Here is a 24,328-nt window from a genome sequence, read left to right on the forward strand (position 1 = left end):
TGAATATGCATGTACCCTTAGCTTAAAACTTCCCCAGTTTTGCTGTTGGGGAGATATGGCTTTGGGAAAGATCCCCAGTGTTCTTCTTACTTGCTGCAAGTAATAAATCCTTCCTTCTCTTGATCTGTGGCTTGGCTGTGTGTCTTTTGGCTTGATACCAATCAATAGGCAAACCCATTTTTTTTTGGTAACATTCCTCCAAATTCTTGGTCTAGATTTAAACCATCGGTATGCTTTGCTATGTTTAGTCACTCAGTGGTGTCTGACTCTGTGACCCCGTGGACTATAGCTGCCAGGTTTTGTCCATGGGGATTCTCCAGACAAGAATACTGGAGTGGGTTGCCATGCCCTCGACGTAGTCTTTCATATTCACATTCCAGCTTTTTATTTATTTATTTTTGGTTGCACTGGCTCTTCATTGCTGCACCCGAGCTTTCCCTAGTTGCAGCGAGCGGGGCTTCTCACGTTGCTTTCTCGTCTTGGGGAGCACAGGCTCAGTAGTTGTGGTGCATGGGCTTAGTTGCTCCACAGCATGCGCAGTCTTCCTAGGCTGATGATCAAACCCGTGTCCCCTGTGTTGGCAGGTGGATTCCTATCCACTGTGCCACGAGGGAAGTCCTGAAGATTTCCTTTAATTTCAGTTAATATTCTTATTGGGCTTCCCTGGTGGTTCAGTGGTAAAGAATCCAGCTACAATGCAGGAGACACAGGTTTGATCTCCAGGTTCAGGAAGATCCCCTGGAGAAGGAAACGGCAACCCATTTCAGTATTCCTGCCAGGGAAATCCCATGGACAGAGGAGCCTGGTGGGCTACAGTCCCTGAAGTCACAATAGAGTCAGACACAATTTAGCAACATGATTAAACAACAACTATATTCTTATGGACCAATCAGTTTATGAGAACAGTGACCAAAGAAAATAAAAAGAAAACACTTGATTTCAATCTCTAAAAATGAACAAAAGCACTCTCAACAAAAAATAAAACTTTCAAAAACCAGAGCTATTAAATTGTAGACTGCTTGCTTTCAGCACATTTGCTTTGTAAATGATCTATTCAAATAATCCTTTCAAATATTTCCTAATGCAATTATCTTGCTTAATTTTGTATATTTTAAGCCACCCACTAATTTTCAAAAACTCCTAAATAGTGAAATGAAAGGGTCTAGCATAAGCTGAAGTGGCATAGAAATAATTTTGAGCTGAAGGCATTTTAGTTTTTGAAATCCTTTATCTGCCTAAAAGCAGAGCCTCCCAAAAGAACTCAGTAGACATAAATCCCTTCCCTGGGAGCAATTTTAATCTCTTCTGGGAGATGAGAAACCCACACCCAAACTGTCATCAGACTATTGTATCTCCTGTCCAGTCTCCTAAGAACCAACGTATTTTTCAAAGATTATTTGTTTTTCCAGAGTTCCCTTTCTCCCCTCTTCTAAAGTCATTTTTTCCCCCAGAAGTACCCTCTGCTCCTCCCCATCCTCTACTAAGACTGTATATAAGCCCCAAATTCTAACAGCTTCTTTAAGTCACATTTCTTTGTGAACTCTAAGTAAGTGTGTAATTATATCTTTTTTCTCTGGCTAATCTGTCTGAGGTCAGTTTAATTTGCAGGCTGCAGTCACTGACTCTAAGAGGGCAGAGGAAAAGGTTTCCCATGGTGGCAAATACAAGGCACTGTGCCATTCACTCACCAGTTCATTCAGTGAACACTTGCCAGGAGCCAGGCTGTGGGCTGGGTGTTGGGACCTAGCAGTAAACATTCATGACTGGCCTCACGAAGCTTGCAGTCCACAGGGAAAGAGTGGCATCTAGTTTGCATTTTCAAATTACACTGAGTATTATAAGAAAAGTAGAGGTGTATGGGAGTTTTAACCCTTATTAATATAGTTGGCCTACTAGTAAGATTAAGTTCTTTAAGGGTAAGGACAGAGTCTAATTTGCTCAATGCTTATCCCCAGAGCTATCTAGTATCCCACACTATCTTAGGTGCTTGATAAGAATTTGTTGAATGAATTCCACCACCTTAAACATTATACTCCAAAATAAACAATTCTGGGTAGTCTATACTGGAAATAGCCGTGTTTGTTGAGAACCAGTGATATGCACATACTGTCTTAGACATTAAATTCTTCTTTCTCACAGAGAACAGATACCTTTGAATGACACATACCCCTTATCCCAAACGTGTGAGATAGTCTCTAGTTCCCCTGCTAGATCTACTAGCCACTCTTTCTACCCTGCCCTGGGCACTAAGAGCTAGATAGACCCTTTGTAGATTTGGCAATGAAAGGCCTAGCAGCTGATAGGAGTGTGGGAGGCCAAAGAGGTCTGAGTATGAATTCCCCAGCTCCATCTCTGCAAGAGCAGTCAGGCTGAAACAGGAGGAAGGAGGGCAGGGCACAACCTTTAAAACAATGACACAGCCATTAAGGGTATGATTAAAAAAAAAAAAATTCCTCCCATAGCCATTCTCACTTTCTGAAAGGATCCCATACCCTGGGGCCACTCTCGCCTCCTGAGACTGCATTCTGTCTATGGAATGAGTACCTCTTGAAATAAATCCACTTCTTACCTATCATTTTGTCTCTCATTAAATTCTTTTTGTGACAAAGACATCTTGGACACCAACTCTGTCTTAAGATGGTGGAAGATTTGACTCTCAGTAGACGTCAAGCCTCATCATATACTCACTGTAACACATCAGCACACACACCCCCACAGGGGCCACGACAGCTCCAAAGCCAACTATGAAAGGTCAAAAAGCGGGTAGTGGCCCAATTCCTAGAAATCACTGCTCCTTCCCCCAAATCCTCCCACTTGTTGGTACGTGGAATTACCCAGCCCATAAAAACTAACCGTTCCATATTTTAGGGCTTTTCACCTTCTGAGACAGCCCACACTCTATGAAGTGCGTTCCTTCCACAGCCATTCTCACTTTCTGGGAGGACCCCATACCCTGGGGCCACTCTCGCCTTCTGAGACTGCATACCTCTCTAAATAAATCCACTTCTCACCCATCATTTTGTCTCTCATTAAATTCTTTCTGTGACAAAACATAAAGAAGCTGAGCTTCATTAAGTCCTGAGACCAGGTGTATCATCTCAATTAAAAGACAGTGGGTTCAAGTCCCCAATCTGGGTTTTGGCCAGATCTGAGTCCTGGCCTGTGGCTTCAAGTCCATCTGAGTTGTGCAGTTTTAACGCCACCACTCTCCTATGCTCAGAGCTGCAAATGTAGCTCTGCCTGGATTTCAAGGACCTTCCTTCCACTTGGCCTTTTCAACCTGGATATGCTGATGAGAACCTGGCTGCCGACTTCAGAAGGCTTCCCCAACCCTTAGAAATTCTTCTTAATCTTGCCCAAACTTCTGTAAACAGTGCCTCCTTTTAAACTCTCCTCAGTTACTCCACTGAAGAGATCACCTGTTTTCATCTAGAACCCTGATTCACAGAGAAATGATTTTAATTGTATTCTTTTCCTAGGGGTGCTATAACAAAGTACCATAAGGTGAATGACTTATGACAACAGAAAATTGTTTTACAGTCCTGGAGTCTCGAAATTCAAAAATCAAGGTACTGAGGGAGCCATGCTCCCAAGCCTCTAGGGGAGAATCTTGACCACCTTCATCCAGCTTCTACCAGCCGCAGATGTTCCTTGGTTCGCAGCAGCATCACTCTGATCTCTGCCTCCATCCTCATAAGGCCATCTTCTTTCTGCGTCTATGTGTATGGGTCTCCACGTGGTCTTCTCCTTGGGTGTCTCTGTCCAAATTCCCCTCTTCCTAGAAGGGCAGATTTGATGACCTCTGCAAGGACCCTATTCCCAAACAGAATCATACTCAAATGTACAAAGTGTTAGGATTTCAACATATCTTTTTGGAGGACACAATTCAACCCTCAACAATATATAATGTATTAGCAGTATCTTCCATACCCAGAATTGTTGGAGGGCAGGAAGAAATCTTCATCCGTCTGCTCCCCAGGACCTAGCCCAGGGCTGTGCCCACAGAAGGTGCAAGCACTATGTGCTTTCACAGACCCGGCAAAACAGTAAACTGGTAAATGAACGGCATGTAAGAGCTATTTAAAAACAGAACTGTGGTTTTATTATAGCTAAAAACATCATGTTAACAGAGCCTAAGAGTTGCATAACTACTTCCTCTCCATTAGAGCATTCTAGGGAGGGATGCTGAGCTTACAGTTTGCCTGTACATCTAGTTTTGCTGTTGTTGTTCAGTCGCTCAGTGATGTCTGACTCTTTGAGACCCATGGACTGCAGCATGCCAGGCTTCCCTGTCCTTTACCATCTGCTGGAGCTTGCTCAAACTCATGTACATTGAGTCAGTGATGCCATCCAACTATCTCATCCCCTGTCATTCCCTTCTCCTGCCTTCAATCTTTCCCAGCAACAGTGTCTTTTCCAATGAGTCGGCTCTTCGCATCAGGTGGTCAAAGTATTGGAGCTTCAACATCAGCCCTTCCAATGAAGATTCAGGACTGATTTCCTTTAGGATTGACTAATTTGATCTCCTTGCAGTTCAAGGGACTCGCAAGACTCTTCTCCAACACTACAGTTCAAAAGTATCAATTCTTCGGCATTCAACCTTCTTTATAGTCCAATTCTCACATCCAAACATGACCACTGAAAAAACCACAGCCTTGACTAGACGGATATTTGTTGGCAAAGTGATGTCTCCGCTTTTTAATATGCTGTCCAGGTTGGTCATAGTTTTTCTTCCAAGAAGCATACATCTTTTAATTTCATGGCTGCAGTTACCATCTGCAGTGATTTTGGAGCCCCCCAAAATAAAGTCTGTCACTGTTTCCATTGTTTCCCCATCTATTTGCCATGAAGTGATGGGACCGGATGCCATGATCTTAATTTTCTGAATGTTGAGTTTTAAGCCATCTTTTTCACTCTCCTCTTTCACCTTCAACAAGAGGCTCTTTAGTTCTGCTTCACTTTCTGCCATAAGGGTGGTGTCATCTGCATATCTGAGGTTACTGATACTTCTTCTGGCAATCTTGACTCCAGCTGTGCTTCATCCAGCCTGGCATTTCTCATGATGTACTCTGCATATAAGTTAAATAAGCAGGATGACAATATACAGCTTTGATGTACTCCTTTCCCAATTTTGAACCAGTCCGTTCTAACTGTTCCATTCCATGTCCGGTTCTAACTGTTGCTTCTTGACCTGCATACAGGTTTCGCAGGAGGCAGGTAAGGTGGTCTGAAAGGTCAGTTTTCATTCCAATCCCAAAGAAGGGCAGTGCCAAAGAATGCTTAAACTACCACACAATTACATTCATTTCATAGGCTAGCAAAGTAATGCTCAAAATTCCCCAAGTCAGGCTTCAACAGTATGTGAACCAAGAACTCCCAGATGTTCAAGCTAGATTTAGAAAAGGCAGAGGAATCAGAGATCAAATTGCCAACATCCACTGGATGATAGAAAAAGCAAGAGAATTAATTCTGCTTCTTGACTACGCTAAAGCTTTTATATGGATTACAACATCTAGTTTTAGACATACTTAATTCTAACATCTCCACGAAGATCTGTCTAGAGAAGTAACCCTCTTTAATACAATCAGGGAACATCTATTGAACAACTCATGCCATTGGGCTGGACCCTAAGATAAATTCTAACAAAACAGATATGAATGAGCCATGGTCACTGCCTTCTAGGAGCTCAGTGAAGCCAAAACAACCTCATACAGCAGTGCCGAGGCTGTCGTGCTCACTGCACACTTCTCTGCTTCCTTCTTGTACCCAAGCATACTTATACCTGTTTTTTGGTGACTCAAGGCCATTACTCCAAATGTCACCTACTACAATTAGAGGCACTAAACATTTTACCTGCATCCCTGCTATTCAACATGCTCTGTGAGCACTTAAGATCTGTTCTGGGTTCCCACTTCCCCAACCAGCCCCAGTGCTGAGCTATCACCTTGCTAATACTGGAAGGTGTGGCTCTATCAGCTTCTTTTTCTCCTTGATCCTTCTTTCCACCTCCCAGCTCCCTTCTAACCCATTAAATCTAACCCCTTGTCTACTACAAAGCCACGTGAGAAATGTGTCTAAATTAGAGTAAATAGGCTTGGAGAAAGCACCTGGATATTCTTAATAAGTGAAATGAAAGTGGTTCAGTATAGAGACGATGGAGCCTCTATTTGTGACTTCTCAACAGGCTCTGCCCTTGTTTCAGCTTCTCATCATTGATGTAGTCCAGCCCCCTACACCCCTCCACTAGGGTGGTTTTCTACAAGGAGCAGTAATCACAACTAATTCTATCTAATTACATGGTTTTATTATTGTCTGATTCGTGCAATGGAATTTCAGCTCCTTGAGGCTATAAATGGAGTAGATGGATCTAATGGCGTATCTTTGGCATCTTGTACAGTATTTGGTATACACTACACGCTGTTAATAAGTATATTCATCTGCTAACATTTATGACTTCTTGCTACTCCAGGCTTCCCTGGTGGCTCAGTGGTAAAGAATCTATCAGCCAAGCAGGAGACACAGGTTAGATCTCTAGGACAGGAAGATCCCCTGGAGAAGGAACTAGCAACCCACTCTAGTATTCTTGCTGGGGAAACCCCATGGACAGAGAAGCCTGGCAGACTTCGGTCCATGGGGTCTCAAAAGAGTCAGAATTTAGTGACTAAACAACAACTACTACTACCCCAGGCACCACTCACTTTATCTCATATGATCTTATGGCTGGCCTCTAAGGAAGGGCACTATGCCGTAAGGTGTCTTGTGTAGTGCACAGAAACAACTTTCAGGTCAACAAGAGGTTTGAATGCAGTTAAGAAAATAAAGAACCCCTACTTTCCCCTATATAAACCTCATTCTTTACAAAACAGAGACATTCTTTACTTATTCAAGGGAATCTGATAAATATCTGCTTTCCTGTTTAATCCAAATAAGTAAATTTAAGTCACAGGTGGATTCTCTTCTGTCTGGGCTTCCCTGGTGGCTCAGACAGTAACAAATCTGCCTGCAAAGGGGGAGACCTGGGTTCGACCCCTTGGTTGCAAAGATCCCCTAGAGGAGGGTATGGCAACCCACTCCAGTATTCTTGCCTAGAGAATCCCCATGGACAGAGGTGCCTGATGGGCTACAGTCCATGGGGTCGCAAAGAGTCAGACATAACTGACTGACTAAGCACACACAGTAAATTTAAGTTACTCCAAGATTTTAATTTTGGGGTCTTTATTTTTTATGAATTTTTACACCTTCTTCTGGACAAATTAGGAAAATTATCAGCAGTAATAAGGTCTATGCAAAGTCATGAAATATTAACAATGTTTAGGCTAATTTTGCTTCACATAGATGTTGTTGTTTTCTCTCTCCTATAAAATTCAGTGCTACAGAGTTAACAGTATACAGAAAATTTACTACATTTAGACTTTAATTCCAAATTATTTTTTACATCTGAAAGTCAACAATGTTGAACACAAATTCAAAAATTCCAGCTTCACAGTAGCAAATTAGACAGAACTTCAGAATGGTGCTTATTTTACGTGAAATGTATAATTTACTGTAATAATGAAATGATAACATTAATGGGACTCACTGCTGCTGCTGCTGCTAAGTCGCTTCCGTCGTGTCCGACTCTGTGCGACCCCATAGACGGCAGCCCACCAGGCTCTCCATCCCTGGGATTCTCCAGGCAAGAACACTGGAGTGGGTCGCCATTTCCTTTTCCAATGCATGAAAGTGAAAAGTGAAAGTGAAGTCGCTCAGTCGTGTCCGACTCCTAGCGACCCCACGGACTGCAACCTACCAGGCCCCTCGGTCCATGGGATTTTCCAGGCAAGAGTACTGGAGTGGGGTGCCATTGCCTTCTCCGATGGGACTCACTAGGTATGAGAATTAACCAAGATGCTAATTCTTCATCTGACACCAGGTGGCAGACATTTTAACATTAAAATTAGCTATTTCAATAGGTATTTCTCTAAATCCTTTGATTCAGAGACTGCATATCTTTGAGGACCACTTTACTTACTACAGGAATTCCCAAAGCATCCCCATATTAAAGAGTGGTCCTAAAACCACTTACCAGTTGTGGTCACAAAGCCTTTGGCCACTAACATATGTATTGAACCTACCATGTGAGGGTCATTCTGCTAGGCAGTGGGTCATAGAGAGACACAGGCAGGGCATCACATGCTTTCAAGTCTAAGTGTGGGGATTAATATTAATCAGATATTCATCAAAGAATTAAAGAACTGCACATTTTATTTGTGCTACAAAGGAGAACCTCTGTAAGTTTTCTTTACACACCTCACAGATGAAACATGCCAGAAGACTTACAACAGGAAAATATCCCAAGTATCTCAAAATGCAAAGCACCGTGCTAGATGCTGAAAGGCAGTGGCTCTTCACATGCCAGCAGGAGGGTGTCTTGTATTCTTACTAAGTACTCATTGGGAAAAGACCCAAATTATAATGAAGTCAGTGCACCTTTAATGAAATTTGTGCTTTATTTGTCTCAAGAGCATCTAAATACACTTGAAAACGAGTCCCACACATATAAATATATACTCGGTACACATGGAAACGGAGCCTCTGAAATATCTTCTTGTTCTCAGAGGTCTGAGGCCCACAGACTAGGAATTACTACAGTCTGTGACAGACAGAAAGATGACTGCCAGGAAGACACTGGAGACACTGTCCCTGACCTCAAGGAACCTTCTTGCCAGTGGAGATTTAACAAATCTCAAGGCTAAGGTTTCACATAAGGTGGAGAGTGAAACAAACCCAGGCCCAGCAGGGTGTGGCCAAGGATACGAGGCTTCACAGGAGAAGCTTTGATAAAACGATTCAACAGTTCTCATGCGAAGGTTACAGATGTCCTTGTGCGTGCTCATAACCAAGTGCTGATACATGTGAAGACGCAAGAGACGGGACTCAGAAATAGCCTGTGGTTGCCCTGTTTTCTCTGTTTGGGAGATTTTGCCCACCAATATTCCGTGACAACAGCCAACAGTGTATGCTCCGACCCAAAGTGGCAATTAGTCCAATGCTTCATCCCAAATCAGGCAGCTCTGAGGCTGGGCTAAGCCTTACCCGCTAGGGAAGGACATTCTGCTTCTTGTCAGCTCATCCACCATCTCAGTGCTGGGACAAAACCCAGCTGATTTGGTAACAGTTACTTTTCAAGCTAATTGTGAGTCTATCCACCTGTGAGGTTACTTAGCAGTGGACAGTCTGGAAAGGAAGCTTGAATACAAACCACTACACAGAAACACTGCCTTGTCAGTGGTAAGAGTCTACTACAGAAGAAGAAATGGAGAAAACATTCAAACATCTTTATATTTAAATAGATTTTTTTAAAACTAGTACCACTAAATATGGGGAAAAAGCATGGAAAATGACTTAATGCGTATCAATCCAACTGTCCATCACAGTTGAAGGGTTTTTTGGTGAGGCAGTTGACTCATAAAAGCTTTCTCTGGTTCCTCTCCCCAGCCTCAGCTCTATAATTCCTTGACTGTATGAGTCATCATGAAAATTATGAAGATGACACAAATACAACCAACCAACCAAAAGCTCATTTTATCCAAGATTCTCTTTCATTTAGTAACTAATTCATAAACACATTAGAAGAAAAATGTTCTAATTCAAGATAATAATGGGGGACAAGGAAAACTGTTTATTAAAGTCAATGCATTCCTGACTAAAAGAGTACTTGAAGCTTATCCTTTAGAAAAATTCAGAGACACACCTGAAAAGAAAAGACAAAAAGAGCCAGCAGACGCCCCTCTTTCCTCTACTCTATGACCTTGGCAAGCTGTTTCCACGGAGACTGTTTTCTCATCTGAACAAGGAGTTCAGATAACTAGATGAGTGAGCTCCACGGTTTTCTAACACTCTCTGATTTTAAATTTGGAAAGGAAAGGCTAGATATTTTATTCTGCTTAACATTTCCCCAAAAGTTGCACATCAGAATCTATATGCCTAGAGATTTCTAGAAATTAATACTGTTACAGAGTTTCTAGCCAATTAATAGTCAAGATTTGGTGCCCAACATACAATAAACAATCTTTGGACATGCGGTAGGCAGATTTCTAGGATGGTTCCAAGATTCCTGCCTCCTGAAATACATGCTTTGGACAGTTCCCTCCCCTGAGAATGGGCAAGACTGAGAAATACGACAGGTTATCACTTCTGTGATTAGGATACTTTGTAAGGTGAAGGATTCTGCAGATTTAATTAAGATCCTTCATCAGTCAACTTTGTTGCTCAGTCATGTCTGACACTTTGCAACTCCATGAACTGCAGCACGTCAGGCTCCTCTGTCCTCCACCATCTCCTGTAGTTTGCTCAAATTCATGACCATGGTGTCAGTGATGCTATCTAACCATCTCATCCTCTGCTGCCCCCTTCTCTTTTTGCCTTCAATCTTTCCCTGCATCAGGGTTTTTTTCCAATGAGTTGGCTCTTCTCCGTATCAGGTGGCCAAAGTATTGGAGCTTTAGCATCAGTCCTTCCAATGAATATTCAGGGTTGATTTCCTTTAGGACTCACTGGTTTGATCTCCTTGCTGTCCAAGGGACTCTCAAGAGCCCTCTCCAGCACCCCTATTTGAAAGCATCAATTCTTCAGTGCTCAGCCTTCTTTTTGGTCCAACTCTCATATCTGTATATGACTAATGGAAAAGCCATGGCTCTGACAATATGGACCTTTGTCGGCAAAGTGACATCTCTGCTTTCTATTATGCTGTTCTAGGTTTGTCATAGCTTTCCTTCTAAGGAGAAAGAGTCTTTTAATTTCGTGGCTACAGTCACTATCCACAATGATTTTGGAGCCCAAGAAAATAAAACCTGTCACTGCTTCCATTTTCCCCCCTTCTATTTGCCATGAAGTGATGGGACTAGATGACATGATCTTAGTTTTTTTCATGTTGAGTTTCAAGACAGCTTTTTCACTCTTTGAAAGGGAGATTATCCAGGATGGGTCTTACCTAACCAGGTGAGCCCTTAAAGGAGACAAGCAGCAGCAGACCAGCCTTGAAAAAGCAAGCTGCCATGTATAAAAGGAGGGGACCACATGGCAAGGACCTAAGTACAGTCTCCAGAGCTGAGAGTGGTCCTGGCCAAGAGCTGGCAAGAAAACAAAGATGTTGGTCATACAACTACAAGGGAATGAACTCTGTCAGCAATCAGTGAGCTTAGAAAAGGACCCCGAGCCTCAGACAAGACTGCACCCCTGGTTGACACCTTGGCTTCAGCCTGTGAGGCTCTTAGCAGAAGACCCAGCTAACCCACACTCATAATCCAGACCCACAGGACCTACAGATGCTCGTGAGCATCTGTTAGTCAGCAACAGAAAACTAACATAGGACACTCAGACTTTGAGGAGGGCTTCCCTGTTAGCTCAGTTGGTAAAGAATCCGCCTGCAATGCAGGAGATCCCAGTGCAATTCCTGGGTCTGGAAGATCTGCTGGAGAAGGGATAGGCTACCCACTCCAGTATTCTTGGGCTTCCCTTGTGGCTTGGCTGGTAAAGAATCCACCTGCAATGCGGGAAACCTGGGTTTGATCCCTGGGTTGGGAGGGTCCCCTGGAGAAGGGAAAGGCTACCCACTCCAGTATTCTGGCCTGGAGAATTCCATGGATTACTGTCCGTGGGGTTGCAAAGAGTCAGACACAAATGACCAACTTTCACTAGACTTTGGGAACAAAACCAGGGGCTGTTTCTCCATTTTACCACCAAGTGGACCTTTTCCAGGGTTTTCCAGTTCACATTTGCCTGGAAAGCACTGCCTGCTTCCTCACGACTTTTTTCTTCTGAATCCATTTTGGATTCATTGAGTCTTGTATAACCTTGGCCTGAAAGAGCAGTAGCCACTCCACTGTGGACATGAGATAAAAGGAAGAAGGTCCACATGTGGCCCACAAAGGGATACAGCAGAGCCAGTGAGTGTCCAATCAAGTATGACCATTCAGTTCAAAGACACGTGACACTGCAGAGGGGAAGGTTTGGTATAGTTTCAAAATCTGTAGAAATTATAGTCCTAAAGTTAGATCCCTTCTCCACTTTGTGCAATCTAGTAGACAGTATTTACAGTCTCATAGCTTGATAGCTGCATATGGGCACAGAATAAAACTTTAAATTGTGCCGCTTTGGGATAAGGACCAAAAAGGCAGCAAGAAGTATCCAAAATTTACTATTTCTTAAACTCAGACTTTTTCTCAAGTCTATTCCAGCTCCCAGTCTTTTTTCTCGACTAGGAGAAATCTCAGCTTCCTGAAGTGGGATGGGAGAACCACCTGTGTCAGACTCATTTCAGGATACCTGCCAACATGGAGACTCCTGGGCCCCAAAGAGCCAAGAACTGGAATCTCTATGGGGAAGGACCCCGGGAACATGTATTTCAACATGCTGAGTCTTGCACAGTCATTCTGCAAGCCAGCAATCTAACTTGGATCTAATGGATGGTTAATTCCATCCATTTATAGATGAGGAACACAAGCGCAAGCAACTTGTTTACAGAGACGTGGTTAGCAAGGAGGCGAGCTAAAATTAAAATCGAGAATGTAAAATCTACTAACACAGACCAGGAAGCTGGAAATGAATCAATGTCCCTGTGTTTTCCACATTAATATTCTCCCCAATTAGTAGAGATAATTAAGCATTGAAGATAAAATGACTCTGTAGTGACAGAAATATGTAAACACATTAGGGGAAAAATTTCATTTCACCAAGACCTGTGATTAGTTAGCATGGTATGGCTGGTGCAAAATTTGACAGTACATTGAGTGAGTTATCATTGGAATGGTTTGGGAGGAAGGTTCTTCATTGAACCTTACCTTCCAACCACCCATTAGCTCCAAACAATGAGTATCCATTCTGGTTTTAGGCGTGGCGTCTGCTCCCTGCAGACAACGAGTCTACCATGATGATGTGCGCAAGCTGTCCCTGCTCTCTCCAGGTGTGGTCCCTGTGGTGCTTCCACTGCAGCAGTCATGTTCGGGCTTGGGACTACCCTTCCTTAGGTGCACAGCATGCAGAAAAGTAGAGCCTTAAGATAACCCCCAAGCTCACTCAATCACCAACTAACCACAAGCTATTGTTGTGGATTTGTATGTATTCCTTCATTAGGATAGCACTTCAATATTACCTTAAAATCCTAACCCCCAGTTCCTTAGAATGTGACTGATATAGAGATGGAGCCTTCAAAGAAGTAATTAAGGTTATATGAGGGTGTCAGGGTGAGCCCTAACCCGATAGGACTGGTGTCCTTATGAGAAGGAGGATACCAGGGGTGCATGGACAGCGGAAAGACTGTATGAGAAGGAAGCAAGAGGGTGGCTATTTACAGCGAAGGAGACAGACCTCAGAGGAGACCAACTCTCCCGCCATCTTGACCTGGGACTCTCAGCCCGCAGAACTGTGAGAAAATTCATTTCTGTTGTTTAAGCCAAAAAGAGAATGAAACTCACACTTCTGTAAATCTTCAGGAACTAATAAACATTTTGCAAATACTCTCTTCCTATTCTAGGAGGTAGGTAAATGTTATTTGTCTCAGTAATAAACAGAGCAGCTACAGCTGACTTAGTACAATGTCACTAAGTCAGAGTCCAAATCCAGAATCCTGTATACCGTTGATGTTGTGATCCCTGAATCATGAGGTCTCTTGTAAGAAAAGGGGGAAAAAGGCATTCTTATTTTGCAACACTGCTGGTGAATTCACCGGTTAATGAAATGATCCAAAGAAAACCCTGGCTCGACAAGCATCTGGTTAATATGCTGGGGGTGGACTAGTCCACAGATTCATAACTTGGTCTTGATCCTTAGAGGCAAAAGAAGGCAACAATGCAGAACGACAAGCGTAAGGGATCACTGGGTGAGGCTGGAAAACTGATGGCTTGTCAGTCTCCATAAATCACACATACAGGAGGGCTTTCCCAGCCGTGCTAGGACAGTGATCAAGCAGGAAACCCACAGCGGGGCCGACCACCTGGGAAGCCTGCCCATCTCAAGATGGTCAGAGTTGGACCATCAAGAAGACTGAGTGCCCAAGAATTGATGCTTTTGAACTGTGGTGTTGGAGAAGACTCTTGAGAGTCCCTTGGATGGCAAGGAGATCAAATCAGTCAATCCTAAAGGAAATCAATCCTGAATATTCATTGGAAGGACTGATGCTGAAGCTCCAAAACTCTGGCCACCAGATGAGTAGAGCCGACTCTTTAGAAAAGACCCTGATGCTGGGAAAGACTAAAGCAGGAAGAGAAAGGGACCACAGAGGATGAGATGGTTGGATGGCATCACTGACTCAATGGACATGAGTTTGAGCAAGCTCCAGGAGATGGTGAAGGACAGGGATGCCTGGCATGCTGCAGTCCGTGGGGTCGCAAAGAGTAAGACATGACTGAGCAACAAACAACAACAAAAATAAAAGTTCAGGGAATTCCCTGGTGGTACAGAGGTTAGGACTTGGTGCTTTCACTGCCAAGGGCCTAGGTTCGATCCCTGGTTGGGGACCTAAGATCCCATATGCTGTGTGGTGTGGCCAAAAAGTAAAAAAAGTAAAACTTCACGTCACTGAGCCTAGAATCAGGTATCTTTGGGTGAGTTCAGAGCTGTCTTTTCTTTTCAGGGATCTTAAAGGCCTACTTTAAGATGACAGAATGGAGGGCAAAATAGACTAGGTAGAATTAAGCATGGAATTAAGGGTTTTGGAAGAGGGTATATGGTCACTGGTCAAATGAACTGTTCCACCAAGGAAGTCGAGGACTGAGCAACAGGTAGGGGTCAAGGAGGTAGTGTTTCCTGACATCCCTACTCAAGGGCATCTCGTTCTGTTCTAACACTGCAGGATATATGTCCATGTGGGTCACTGCAGAGTGAGTGATGGGTTCTATACTGTCCAGTCTCCTGGAGCCTGAAGAGATGAAATGACAGCTGCTGCTGCTACTGCTGCTGCTAAGTCGCTTCAGTCGTGTCTGACTCTGTGCGACCCCATAGACGGCAGCTCACCACGCTCCCCCATCCCTGGCATTCTCTAGGAAATGACAGCTAACAAGTAGCAAAGAGGCAGAGAAAATCTGCCCAGAGGAAGCTGGGAATTGAGTGTTGCTGCTCCTTCGTCCTTTTTTTTTGGTAGAAGGAATAGTTTCTAGTAGACATGTTAATATACTGCAGCATTCACATTATGGGGAATATAAGAAATTAATAATAAAATGCATTTTAATAGATTTTTTTAACAGACACCACCATCGTGATGAATACCATATTTAATATTCTTGCTGAGACTCACACACAAGGAAACAGATTCGGGAACCCACTGTTTGTCACAGCTTTGTTTACAACAGCAAACTTTCTTGGCAGCGGTATCTGTCAAAAATTCTTTATCTGAATAACTCCTCTAGGAAAATACTTGCACATATTCATGAGATGCGTAAGAGTATTCATAGAAGACTAGTTTGTTATGAGGAAAACAAGAACAAACCTAAGGCCTGGCAATAAGGAACAATAAAATAAATGCAATGCACCTAAATTTGAGACTATTATGCAGCAGAATGAGGAGGTCTTTGTACTGAACGTGGAGTCTTGAACTAGACTTCCTGTATTCTAATCCCAGCTCCACAGATGCCTCTTACAAGGTTTACAACCATGAACAAGGCCGTAACAAGCAGTGGTCCATGGATCGCTGTTTCCCTGTTTAAGAGACCGGCTACATGACCTTAGGAAAATTCTGTAACCTCTCTAAGACTCAATCTCCTCATACTGTAAAATGCAAATAATAATAGTGGTCTTCTTATAGGGCTCATGGGAGGTTTATAAGTAAAGTGCTTAGAACACTGGCTGACATAGAGTAAGGGCCACTCAGTGTTAGTTTTTAGTTGCACTATTCCCCAATACATGTTGTGTGTTGAAGGGGAATGCAGGGGAGAAAAACACTTACAGATTGTCTCATTTATACAAAATAAAACCAATAAGCCACAACACAGCTCTCCTCTGTCCCCCTGCTCTCCTTCCACCCCAACACACACACACACACACACACACACACACACACAGCTCCCCTCCAGGGAAGAGAGATGGGGGAATAGGAATGGGTGTGAGGAAATTCTGACTTACAAGTCTAGCCTTCAGAACTGTCTGAATCTTTTGGAACCTGAATCATCTACACTGGCTTTCTCCAAGTTCTTACCTCCTACTCACTCCTAATGCTACATCAAACTGCATTCTGCTCATATCACATCTCCAAAATTACTCTCCTCTAGTCATTAATAACCTCTTACTGGTAAAAGGAAAATGCATTTTTCAATTCTCATTTTATTCCACTTCTTTATGTCTTTCAACACTTTTTTAAAAGAGTGGCTTCCAGGAAACCACAGCTTTCTGTCCTGCTCTGCTCCCATATCCCCAGTCTTCTCGACTTTCTCCCGCCCTCCACAGTGGCCTTGGGCCTTGAAGGCTGATGCATGGGCCCTTTCTCTGTACTCTTGAGTCAACTTGCAGGCAGCCTCCTCAGTACCCAGGGCTCCTGTTATGATATCTAGGGACATTTCTCTCACACTTACGCCCCCACTCCAGATCCTTCCTGAGCTGCCCACTGGGCATCGCCGTTTGGGTATTTTGAACGAGTTATCGTGTTGAGGCCCAATCCTCCAGCTTCCATCCTTTCCTATCTCATCCCTCCCGTTATGGAAGCCACATACTCAGGGCTCCTCCGGACAAATCCCTCTTCTTCACAGTGGATTACTCTACCCGCTTTTCAGCCACCTCCTTCCCGCCCTCCAAATCTCAATCGCTACCTTCTTCAGGCTAAAACAGTCTCTCACCTGGGACTCTGTGATTGCCTCCTAACTGGATTCTAGATTTTACCCTTCCTCTCCGAGGTTCTTAACCAGGCAGGGTCCATGGACTCCAGAAATATTACATTTTTATTTTCATTCATCTCAGACTGAAATTTAGCATTTCAGTGAGTCACGAACATTAGCAACAAACCATGCTAGTATTAATATTCGCAGAATGCTGATATTAAATAGTATTGGGAGAACACCAATATTCCAAATACTGCTGTGATTTTGCCAACAAAAGAAATCAGGTATTTTTGTATAACACGACAAATGTTAGATATATTGTTTACTGTCATTATTACTTTGAAACTGGTAACTATTAGACTCCCCACTAAATCTGACTATGTAATGCATTAAGCAGCACATACACCATGACATCACATGTGTATTTAACTTTTTGACAATTATATTTCAGTACAGTTGGTCTCTTTTGTAACCCTTTGTGTTTTATGTTATAACATAAAGCATTAGAGTTTTCCTTGAGCATCACCAAACAGCCTAAGCCATCAATAGCACAATAAAAGTCAAGAACTCCTGATAGCTAATTTTCACACCATGGTCAAAATTATTCTCTCAAAACACAAAGCTTATATCGCCTTCACGGTGTCAACGTCACCATCACCTGGGCTCCCACTCTCTTGCTAATAAAAACTACTCAGTCATTGGGCCCCTCCCTACCTCTCTGACCTCACCTGGCATCGACCCCTTGCTGCCTAGGCTGCGGCCACACTAGCTGCCGTCAGGCAATTCAGGTTTGCCATCCTCCACCCGCCCCAGGCGGAGAAGGCAATGGCACCCCACTCCAGTACTCTTGCCTGGAAAATCCCATGGATGGAGGAGCCTGGTAGGCTGCAGCCCATGGGGTCGCTAGAGTCGGACACGACTGAGTGACTTCCCTTTCACTTTTCACTTTCATGCACTGGAGAAGGAAATGGCAACCCACTCCGGTGTTCTTGCCTGGAGAATCCCAGGGACGGTGGAGCCTGGTGGGCTGCCGTCTTTGGGGTCGCACAGAGTCGGACACGACTGAAGTGACTTAGCAGCAGTAGCAGCAGCACCCGCCCCAGGGACTTTGCTTCTCTGCCCACTCATCCCTATCTACTGCCTCCACCTGTTGACACAGCTAACCCTTTCCAATCTTCAGACCTTCCTTAAACGTCTCCTCAGTAAGGCCGTCCCAGGACCCCAAGGCCACCCTTTCCCTTGGCTCTGCATTCAGGGCTACCAGAAGTTTCTCCCCATGGCACTTTTCACAGTTAGTATAATCTACTCTTCTCTGTGAAGAGATCAGTTTCACAAGACAGGAACCATGAGTGCTTTGGCTCTATTTTACTGAAGATCATTGCTAGAAAATCAATTAATATTCATCAAATGAATGAGTGGCAGAAAAAAAACCTAAATAAAAAATGATGAAAGTATTTAAATAGGTGATGGCATTACACAACCCAAGTTAGTAGGCAGCCTTTAAAAATAATGTAGTAGAAGTATATTTGCTGACATGAAAATTTATCAATATATCTAATATTTAAGGTAATAATAATTGTAAGGGACAAGCTACCAAGCGATTGCTCAGCAATTTCATTATTAAGAAGGGATAAAACAGATACATAAACATATGAAAAGATAGTGCCACAGGACAAAGTCTGAAAGGACAGTCATAAAATACATAATAGTCCTTACGTCTGGGTAGCAGAGTTGGAAAAGATTTTAAATTGTACATTTATGTCTACTTTGTGTCTCCCTATCTAGCCTTGTCTTCAATGAACACTTATGCAGCTAATAAATTTTTAAAATTTCAAACTATCTGCTTAATTATTTTTTTAAAATAATTAAACAACCCACAGGTAGTAAGCTATGTTTAATTAACTAGGATCCATATCAGCAAGATTTATCTTAGGAGATAAGCAAAACTTTTCAAGAGGGTACATAAAGGACTACAGAATCTAAATATACACCTGACAGTCAGCACAGTGTCCATGGTAAGATAACTAATATCAGGACAGGTCTTTTCAGGTTAGTATTGATTTCATTACCTTGTAAAATCCACTTTAGTTATAGTAAATTTCATGTTCAACATATTTACTACTCTACAAACCACAATAAAAAAAAAGATAAAAATCATGGCAATTTCTGTTACTATGAAAGGCAGATTTCTTACCAGATATACTGAAATTACAGTAATTTTTTTTTCATCCTGCTACAATTTAACCCCATTATATCTCTAAGTATTAAAACAATAAAAAGATACAATTAATTAATTTGAGATAGAGTGAAGCTGGGTAAAATGATGAACATTAATAATTTCTGGCAAGTTGAGCAAAGTAGCATTTATAGATACATGTCAAACTGAGAGATGGATCATGGGTAATGATGATCTCAGATCCATTTGATATTTCATTATGGCAGAAAGTTACTTGGCCCTGCACTAGTGGGTCTGGCTGGAATGAACTTGCTGATTCATATTATCTTGAGTACAGACTTTTTCTACTTGGATAATTTAATAGGCTGTCCCAGAGAAGAAATTAGTGACACATGAAGGAGAAAAAAGAAGTTTTCTAAAAGACTCTAGTTCTGTTTGAAAGACTTCAGGCTCCATGGATCACAATTTCCAAGCCTCACCACTCAGACCATAGGAAAGCTAAGAACTTTATTTTGAGAACACTCTTAAAGCTACTCCATCAATTCAAAATCGCTCATTTCCTTTTTTTTATGATTCCCTCACTGCCAGCCCAACAAAATAATAAGGTAAAAAATAGAGTTTCAAAGCAATCCAGAAGCAAGCTTTAACCAAAAACATACTGTAGGTAATAAGAGATTACTTACAACCTCTTGCTGGGACAATGCAATCCACTCTCAGCTGATCTGTAACCAGCATCCTTCAGGTTTTTGAGCTACATTTCTCAGCAGCTTCCTACCCTTCTCATGCCTCCAAATCAGCTCATTTCAAGTAAGGCAAACAGTTTTGTGTATAAATAAGGATTTAGTTAATTAGCTCAAGCAGAATCCATTTTGTAGGGAAGAATGACATCACCTCTCCCATGCACCTGGCCTGGACATCACACTGCTGAAGCCCCACATGAAATGGCATCAATGCCTCCCTGTCTGTATGGGCTGGGAACACAGCAGCTAGGAAAAGTGCATTCACCACTGAGCTGCTTCCAGCTTGAAAGACACTGATGAATGATCTCACTTATTCCTTTAAGAAAAGAAATCAAGAACCAGGGCATTTGGACTATGAATCTATTATATTAATCCATCACCCATGATTGATACTAAGTAGCCACCCAAACAGCAAAAACTCCTCACATACACATTCCTCTTGGAGCAAAAGAAGCCATTCAAAAAGAAGATCTTCACTGCAAATCGTCTGGCTAAACATGGAGGAGAGAAAGGGAAGAAAAAATGAAAAATAATAAAGACAAATTTAGGAGACACAATTCTTTCCAGGGTTCTTAAACTTCAGTACTTCACAGGAGCAAAACAGGAATGGTAGAAATTGATTTTTGTGAAATGCTATTAAAGAGAGTGCTGTTCTCATCAGAAAGTCCCTCCCCTTTTTAACCATAATCAATAATTTAAAGCAAAGCCAAGAATCACGTCAGCCAAAATGACCAAGAAAACTTTTTTGTGCACAATGTAGGAATAAAATTAAATTAGTGTCTGTTAAGAAATTACTACTCTTCAGAGAATTATTAGGTAAAAATATTAACTCTTTTTCAGTGTGCCAATATACTAACTTGAAAAGTTTAGTAATAATAAGATATCAAGTATATGTATCAGGTGCTAAATAATAAGATACCAAGTATATGGATCAAAAGAATAATCGATTTATCTTTTTTATTACTTGGACATTTGATTTACTGTCAAAGTTTAAACGGTTGATTTGGAATTTGATAGGGACAAAACATACTTCAGAACTTGGCCATGTAATTATAAAAAGCTGTTTCCTTCCTCAGTTCAGCAAATTTCTTAAAGTTATAAAATAATCAGCAGGAAGCTCTGATGGTTTGATTACAAATTACCTTGAATCAGTTCTTTATTTTACTGTTCCTTGTTTTCTTTAGGTAATGATTTGTACCCTAAGGGATAAGAAGGTCTATTTAATATTTCACAGGCCTTTTTTTTTTTTAGATCTGACATTCCATTCTAATGACTAATTCTTTGAAACATATTTAAAATTAGGATAGTCATCACTTCTCAAAATGAAGGATTGAACATACTGCGTACAATTTGTAACTAGGGCATGAGAATTCTCATGGTGTTTCTGGCTGGTGATCACAAAATGGAAGAAGTTGAACTTTGGCAAGTAGATATGTACCACCACGTTTGTGACTGCCCCTGGTTCTAGAACTCTTTATTAAGAATGATTCTGTGAGCCTCCCAAGATGAAGTAAAAGCAAAAACAAACAAATGGGACCCAATTAAACTTATAAGCTTTTGCACAGCAAAGGAAACCATAAACAAAATTAAAAGATAACCTAATTATTAGAGATACACAAATCAAAACTTACAATGAGACATCATCTCACACCAGTTAGAATGACCATCAGTTCAAAAGCCTACAAATAATAAAGGTTGGAGAGGGTGTGGAGAAAAAGGAACCTTCTTACACTGTTGGTGGGAATGTAAATCGGTGCAGCCACAATGAAAAAGAATATGGAGGTTCTTTAAAAAACTAAAAATACAGTTACCCTATGATACAGTAATCCTACTCTTGGGCATATATCTGGAAAAGATGAAAACTATTTCAAAAATACACATGTGCCCCAATGTTCACAGCAGCATTATTTACAAAAGCCAAGCCATGGAAACAACCATATGTTCATCAACAGAGGAATGGATAAAGAAGCTGTGTGTGTGTGTGTGTATCTACCTATCTATATCAACATATATAATGGAATATTACTCAGCCATTAAAAAGAACGAAACAATGCTGATTGCAGCAACACGGATGGACCTAGAGATTACAAGTAAATCAGAGAAAGACAAGTATCATATGACATCACCTCCATGTGGAATCTAAAAAATGATTCCAGCACAAATATATTTACAAAACCAACAGACATAGAAAACAAACTGATAGTTATCAAAGGGGAAGCAGACAAATTAGCAATTTGGGATTAATGTGTAACACTTTAGTTTATTAAAAATAGATAAACAAGGATCTATTGTATAGTACGGGGGAACTATATTCCATATCTTGTAATAACCTATAACCAAAAAAGAATCTGAAAAAAGATACACACACACACACACAAATACAAAACAGATCCACTTTGCTGTACACCAGAAACTAACATAACATGGTAAATCAACCATACTTCAATTTAAGAAAAAACAGAAGAAAAAAGAGTGATTCTGTGAGCCATACAGCATTTCTGCGAGAACCTAGTGGATTCATCCTAAGCATGTGCTTAATGACCATCTCTCTGGACGGAGATGAATGGATGGAACAGAATGGAATTAGAGTGGATAAAATCTAAAGTCCCTTCAAATTCCAAGTTCTACGGTCTTTCACTACAGTAAAATGAGACTTTACATTCAGACATTAGCATTCAGCAGACAAAGTGACTCTCTCCAAACTTCAATTTCCATGTCTGAAAAAAATGGAAACTATTATACCCAGGAATATTTTGTAAGCTGAATGAGATACTGGATGTGAACACACTGTTCATATAGTGGGCGAGAAACAAATGGTCACCATGACTAAGTGACTGTGCCCCAGGATGATTCAAAGCCAATTCTGACAAGAATTTCAAAGCAGTGTCATAGCTACACACACAATCCAACAGTTGCAGAACCAGACCTGACCCAAGGGTGATATTCCTATTGCATTTGTGCTGAAAACCCTTATTTCTTTTCCTTTCCCCTTGGGAATTCAGTTCCCCAACCAGTGACTGAATCTGTGCCCTCTGCAGCAGAAGAAGCAGAGTTGTAACGAATGGACTACCAGAGAAGTCTGAAAGTCCTTATATTTCAATACCCACTATATTCAAATGCAAATGATTAAAGCTTAATTCCTCCCAACAATACATTTTTTTGGTTTGTAAATGTCAGACATGGTACGATACAATTAACATTACTGTAAAGAATACTAAATAAATGAAGTTTTCTTCTCCTGTCCAAAATCTTTTCCTAGGTTTGTCAATGTTTATATAGCAGATGAGAAACAAGTGGATTTTTCAGTAATACAGAAAAGAGAGAGGAGGTTGATAATGAAGCCACCTTTTCTACCTCATTTACCGCTGCACAGGATTAACAGTCATGTGATCATTATTACCCACTTGGATTTTCAAAGGAGGTAGCTATCCCATGATGCCTTGCCTTTCCCTGTATTTTCCAGGGCTCTGGGGCAGAAGGAAAGCTACACTCAGCTCAGACAAGATGCTTCCTCTCCTCACCTCTTCACAGAAGCACACCAGAATGGGTATGAAAGATACCTTCCAGAGGTGGATTTTTCTCTGCAGAAAGGGTTCATTTCCAGAAAGCAAAACCAAAATCTCTGCAATCTAAAATCTATGCTTCTAAAAATTATGGCTTTCCTTTTATTATTTAGCTTTTATAAAAAAAAAAACAATGTGCAGATGAGCTTAATGGAAATCAATAAAATGAAAGAGTTTTTAATTTCCCTTGAGTCGACTATAAAGTACAATTTTTCCCTAAGCCATCCCAAGTGTGTTGGATTTTCAAACTAGCTACATATTTACTTTGTTTGCTAATATGCCTGTTTGTTTATTTATCCTCTCATTACTCTAGTAAATGATTTAGAGTAACTCACAGAAGTGCCTGCATCACACAGACATTATGAAACCTCCCACTGAATCCTGGTCTCTGCTATGCTGAGCTGTAGTGATCACTGTGTCACAAGGGCTTCATCTGAAGGGGGATGCATCTGCTCTCGGGGGGTCTGGGGGTGCTGTCACAGACACCACATTCACAGAAGAAATAGCATGCCATCGCACTTTCTAATCCAACGGCAACAAAGGTAACAATCACTGGGTATTCAGGAAGAGCAAATCCTGGCCTCAAAGAGATCTTCAGTGCATTGTCCGCTCAAGTAGAAAAGAAAAGAAGAAAATGAAAGGACACATTCAGTTCAGTTCAGTCACTCAGCCATGTCTGACTCTTTGCGACCCCGTGGACTGCAGCACACCAGGCTTCCCTGTCCATCACCAACTCCCAGAGCTTACTCAAAGTCATGTCCATCCAGTCGGTGATGTCATCCGACCATCTCATCCTCTGTCGTTCCATCCTCCTTGTACTTTCAATCTTTCCCAGTATCAGGGTCTTTTCCAAAGGGTCAGTTCTTTGCATCAGGTGGCCAGAGTATTAGAGCTTCAGCATCAGTCCTTCCAATGAATATTCAGGACTGATTTCCTTCAGGATGAACTGGATGGATCTCCTTGCAGTCCAAGGGACTCTCAACACCACAGTTCAAAAGCATCAATTCTTCAACGCTCAGCTTTCTTTATAGTCCAACTCTCACATCCATACATGACTACTGGAAA

General features: G+C 41.7%; 1 protein-coding gene across 3 annotated transcripts in view; it reads right to left on the minus strand.

Moving 5' to 3' along the window:
- The window catches only part of APBB2 (amyloid beta (A4) precursor protein-binding, family B, member 2), a 382,672-nt gene that overhangs the window by 146,381 nt on the left and 211,963 nt on the right, over nucleotides 1–24,328 (minus strand). The window lies entirely within an intron of this gene.

Source organism: Bison bison, unplaced genomic scaffold, assembly GCF_000754665.1.
Source record: "Bison bison bison isolate TAMUID 2011002044 unplaced genomic scaffold, Bison_UMD1.0 scf7180017864451, whole genome shotgun sequence".
Taxonomy (NCBI): Eukaryota; Metazoa; Chordata; class Mammalia; order Artiodactyla; family Bovidae; genus Bison; species Bison bison.